This window comes from Lipotes vexillifer, unplaced genomic scaffold (genome assembly GCF_000442215.2).
Source record: "Lipotes vexillifer unplaced genomic scaffold, Lipotes_vexillifer_v1.1 scaffold1176, whole genome shotgun sequence".
In the NCBI taxonomy this organism is placed as follows: Eukaryota; Metazoa; Chordata; class Mammalia; order Artiodactyla; family Lipotidae; genus Lipotes; species Lipotes vexillifer.
In genome coordinates, this window is record NW_006795223.1 from 325,530 (window position 1) to 331,529 (window position 6,000).

Genomic DNA, 6,000 nt, shown 5'->3' on the forward strand with positions numbered 1-6,000 from the left:
CATACACACACACATTTGAGAACTAAGGAAAAGCCATAGCAACAATAATAACTGAAATGGATACTCAAAAGTCCTACATTTTCATCTCAGCTCTGGCCCACATGTGGTTCAGGCCCTAGAGCAAAGTACTTAGAGGCAATGTGGGTGTCTCTCATGAAATAGACATGGGGAAGAAAATGGACACAGTGGCAGTAATGATGATCTTTGCCATCATAATATACACAGGACAGGCTGAGCCTGATTACACCTTTAGTGGTTATAATAATACTAGATCTTCTTTACTAGGCATCATATTCTTTCCATCCCTATTTCATGCTTTTTTCCTTTCTCTCTTTTAATAAAAAGAGAAGTCACATGCTCTTTTTTAATGTTATTTTAAATTTCAAAATAAATTTAACTTCATGTCTAAAAACAAAGCAAAACAAAGATAATTTTTTGAAAATGTTTTTTCAAACTTCCTTTCTTATTCTCCCCACCCAAGATTCTGATCTCTACCTCTGAATGACTATTCTCTCTCTGCCCTTTTGCTCTAAAAGATGAACTATGCATTTCAATCAGTGGGAAAGTTGACCCTCTCTGATACTACAGAACAATAATTAGTACCAAGCCAATCATTTCATTTAATTAAATAACCGAGTCAACTAAAACTGTCAGTCATTTTGCCCTATGGCACATATAGACTCAGAGACTAGTAAATACTCAAGAGAAGAATTATTTTTCCTATTCAGTCATATGGTGAAAGAAATACACTTTCTATGATCTTATTTCATTTTATTTCATTTTCAAGGTACTAATTAAATAATCAAGCACAGAAGAGGAGATAATAGAAAAACAGGTGATAGATTTTTAGATAGGTGACCGAGATAGGTAATATACATACAGATGATAGCTAGCTAGCTAGAGCTGATAAGAGTTTTTTTAATGTCTCAAGGGAGTCCGAATAAGGGAGCCAGACTTGTCTTTCCAGCCATAGATGAACAGAAGTAAACGAATATCTGCCGATGGAATTATTTCCATTGGAGAAAACCATTTCTTTGAAGCCTGATATTGCATACTGTAAAAGAATGAAGGAAACTATGCTGATTTTCTGAATAAAAAAATAATTCCTTTTTGGGTAAATGAAGTCAACTTTTCTTTTAGCCTCCAAGAAAAAGTAGGCACTTTTATTTGAAGTCAGTATTCAACCCTGGCCTTTTCCTTAAAATGAGTCTTCTGGGAAAGCTTGATCAAACACACAATCCTTATCATTGGACTTAATTGTATGACTAATTCACAAAATCAGGCCTTTAGCATTCACACATATACTTTGTGCATATTTTTTTATTTAACAAATGAAGAGAATAATATTAGTTTTTCCACCTACTTCGCACTGTAACATTATACTGTACTATAATAGTAATAGAGAAAACCAAAAGAAAATCAAATTCATTATGATTCTAGAAACCTAAAATTGATATTCCTATATTTAATGAAGATTGCATAATTTTCAAATATAAAACTGAAACACCTGAAAGAATCTTACTAAAAGTATCAATAATGCATTTTCCATATGTGTATCCTTTTTAAAGACTAGCAGATGGTTGAGAAATTAAAATATTTAATTCTTAACACTATTTGTTTAAAATTTATCTTAATTAATAAGTATCCCTTGAATATTTGCATTTTGTGGGTTCCCAAAGTAAGGATACCTACAGTTTTCTTCGATTAATTCTTCATGTACATTATAAACTGAAAGAAAAATGAAACTACATAATTGTTGGTTATTTCTAAATATTCTGTTCTTCAAGCTTTTAAAGTCATATTTAGTTAATCATCAAAGGAGTCTGGCATGGGAGTAAATGCAAATATTTAAACCAAGAGTTAAAAATACGTCTTACAGATTCTAGTTTCTTTTTATGGAAAAAGTTTAAAGAGAGAGTGGTTAAGATGATTACTTCATATGCAAAGGTTAATAATGTACTGATCATTTAGAAGAGAAAAAAAATACCTCAGTTGAAATATAACTGGGAATTAAACCTGAGCCTTTATCCCTTTCGTCCTTTATTTTTGCATTCATTTTGACAGGATAGAAAAGGCACAGTTTTGAAGCAAATGAAATCTCTCTTGAGACCAGTCCCCTACTTCCTTGCCCTGCTAATCATAACCTTAAACCTACAGCCTCCTACCACACTCTGAATTCCTGAAGTTTCTCACCAAGTCATCCAAACCAGCTTTCCTTCCAACTGTCCATCTTCTTGGTCCAGCCCTTATGCCATCTCCTTCTGTGATAGATTATTACTTCTGGGTTGTCTTCTCTCAGAAAAAAAGTGAAACATATGCATTACAATGTGACAACAATGTCGGATAATAGCCTCAGTATTTTAATAGAGACTTTCTAGGAACACTTAACCCAAAGTCATTCCAAAATAAGGGAAATTTGGATCTTTTTGGAGAGAAATTCAAGAACAAAAAAATCTCTTCTTAGCATTTTTCCTATTATACTATGGACATATGTGTGGATAGGTAGGGTAGATCCTACCTATCATGAAGGCTCTGGACTGCTTTCTAAAACATACGAAGGGTAGAAAAGTAAAAGACTAAAATTAAGCATCAAACTAACTAATTGAAACATGGTAAGCAATTTAATTTCTTGTTCACTTGTGAAGATATATTTCCCATTAATAAATAAGAAAATAAATTGTCCAAATTGTATGAACTTATACAGGCATCTAATGCAAAGAAAAAATTGTAATGTAATCCAAATATCAATTGTCCCCTCATGTCCCTCCATAAACAGTTGCATTAGTGAGAAAATTCTTTGCTGAAAATTTCATAGGAAACAAAGAAAAGAAAGTTCACATTATGAAAACCATACTAGATCACCACTGTTGGCTTGTCCCATCTCTTAAGTCCTCTCTCCAAAGCTCCCATGGCAGGAGGGTCCCTTTTCCACCTTTCCTCATGTTACGCTGGGCCTCTAGAAATTACATGTACCTTCTCTCAGATTTCCTAACCATTTACTTCAAACTTCTCAACTCTTTACTATGCAGTTTAATTCAGCTCAGTGTCAATTTCTAGCTCCAAACTTGAACATGCAGATCTAGTTATATCTTTATGCTATATGGGTCAAGTTGAATGAAATCATCTTTAAGGACCCTTCTACCTTGAACATTCTGTGATTTCATATTCCTAATGAAACAGTCATAGCATGAGAAAAGGGTCTGACTGTTAGAATGAATATAACAAGTTAGGAAATTGGGATACAAATCTGAGAATTGGTCCATTGCTAAGCTGCCCAGTGGCTCATCAGGCATTACTCTCTATCCAATTCAGGTTTAACATTTTTAAGAAATGAAAAGATCATTTAACTTGTCTAAATTATGGAAATAAAATGACACTTTCTCACATCTTTCTAGCATTTTTCCAATACAAGAAAAATATAGCTAATGCCTGAAATCCATGTTTATCCATTCTCTGTATAAGTTAACAACAAATAGTCTATAAACATAGAAATTGAAATTAATACTAGTGACTCCTATCTCATAATAGTAGCTACAGATGGACATCAAACAGAAATTAATACACTGCTGAGAGTTTAATAGTGCTTAGTCTCTTCATATTCTATATATTTTTTCAAGTATAATTCAAGAGACTTACTACCTATAAAGGAGATTAGTTTAAAGGTACAAAATGGAACTATTTTTAACCTCTTGTAAAACAACAAAGGTTGTGTAGCTAAAATATTCTTATGTTAAAACGTCAGTGGATCAAATTTAGGAAGTTTTCATTAAAGGATAAAAATTGTTTTCTCCTTCATGTCTTCTAAAGCTTAAAATTAATCAAATGTTTTGTAATCTTACAGTGCTGGACTTTAGCTGAAACTCCTCTGGCTGGCCACCCAACTGAGCCATGAAATTTAAGTCTTGAAATTCTCGTTACCTTTTTAAGCATCCATATATGGGTTAACATCAAGAAATGAATTATTTGATCCAAAAAAACTTGTAACTTTTAAGAAATATATCAAATAAATAATTGGCCTAATCTTTTTTAACGAGAAATTCATCTCTAGCCTAATTATAATAAACTATACAGTGTAAATATTTTGAAAATGATTTTAAATATAATTATTGCACATATAAGCAATGAATTGTTCAAAATTAGTTTTTCGTGATATAGACATTGAAAAGAACAAAATTCTTTTATTAGAATAGTATGTATAGGTTTGAAGTTTCTGTTTGCAAAAATAGCTATTTGATAATAATATGTTGCTATAAAAATATACATTCAAATAGCATAAAGAAGTAATTTCAGTAACGTATGATGTTGACAATGGCAATTTCTTTCCAAAGTACTTTTGATTCACAGTTGTGAGATATGCAGTATATGTAATACGTGTAGCTTAATTATTAGATGAAATATATACAATTACTATTTCAATTTTAATTTTTATATTTACATTAGATATTCATTCATTCATTAAAATTAATATAATTTGGCCTCTCAGCATTTAATGTCTTGAAGGCAAATGCTGTTATTGATGAGTCCAAATTTCTCTTTGTTATTACATGGAAAATTGGCAAAAACTGCACATCGAGAAGCATGGTATCTAAAAGCAAACATTGTCCTAGCATCAACAAACCCGTTATTTATTTAGGAACACCAGTGTTCTTGCTGATAGGGCACAATTCTGAAAATAATGTTTCAGACTTATTTTATTACTTATTATTTTAAGCAGTACCACCTAGTCTTTCATTCATGTGAAAGAAATGCATCAAATGCTCACTAAATGCTCAAAATGTATTGAATGCTCACTAAATGCCACGCATTTCCTAGGCTACGAGGATACAAAAGATTAATAAGATACAGTCCCTGACTTTGAAGTTCTTGAAGACCTCCCTAGGTCTTGAAGCCCACAGTATAATAGGGAAGATAGAACCACAGAAAGATAATTACACTGCAACATTGTAAAGTGCTGTGCATGTAGAACACAAAGTACTCCTGAGGTGCTAAAGAAGTATCAGAGGAGAAGCTCTAAATTTAAGGGCAATCCTGTCCATAAATAAGAGGTGTGGGCTCTAACCTCTTCAGGTAACTATGCAACTCAACAGACTGCAAAGCTTCAAATTTGCATTCTCTGGGTTCAATTTTGTCTATGAAGGAACTTTGCCTGACAAAATGGAATGAGTAGGTAGAGGGCTGAGGGAAGTAAGGAGGGTAAGAATATGTGTAATTTCTAAATGTTTGATAAAATACCAAAAGCAGAAAGCAAAGATTTAGACCTGATTTTAAAAGACAATGAAATTTCCTGTAGGAGTAAGAAAGAAAAGAAAGGCAGGCTGGCAATCAGAAAAAATAAAGCAGAATTTTCAATTATTTGGATTTGCAGGCAAAGCTAAGGATGAGATTGGTCATTTTAATATTATAAACCCCAAAGAAATGTATTGTTCTGGTAGAAAGCTACAAAACTTCTATGGGGAAATAGTTCATCTAAGATGACTGACAAAGTCAGTAGACCACCCAAATATTTAGTGATAAAACAGTGTTCTTGATTCAAGCCATATTTATTTAATAACACCTTGTGCCTGGAAGTCGGAGGGTGCTTTCCCAGGGATGTGAGTTTTAAACTGAGAGTTTTTTAAATGGGCATAAAGAAAGATGAAAGAAAATAGCCTTCCAGGCACAGGGGACAAAATATGCTTGAGAAAAGAAAGAGCATGAAAGAAACTGAGAAAGTCTAGAGTTGAGGGGAAGCACAAAGTGAGATGAGATATGAGAGTAGATGGTTTGTATGTCATCTTAGCTACAGTAGTATATTTGGTTTTCATTCTAAAAGCAATGAGAAGTTGAATGATTTTATTAGCCCAATGATATAATCTGATTTATGCTTCAGAAAATTACTCTGGTTGCAGTATAGGGAAGAGACTAGAGAAGGCAAGAGTATACCTATGAAGACTAGTCAGGGGATTAATGCAATAGTCCCAGCAACAGATGGTGAGATCTTGACCTATATCAATGGTATAG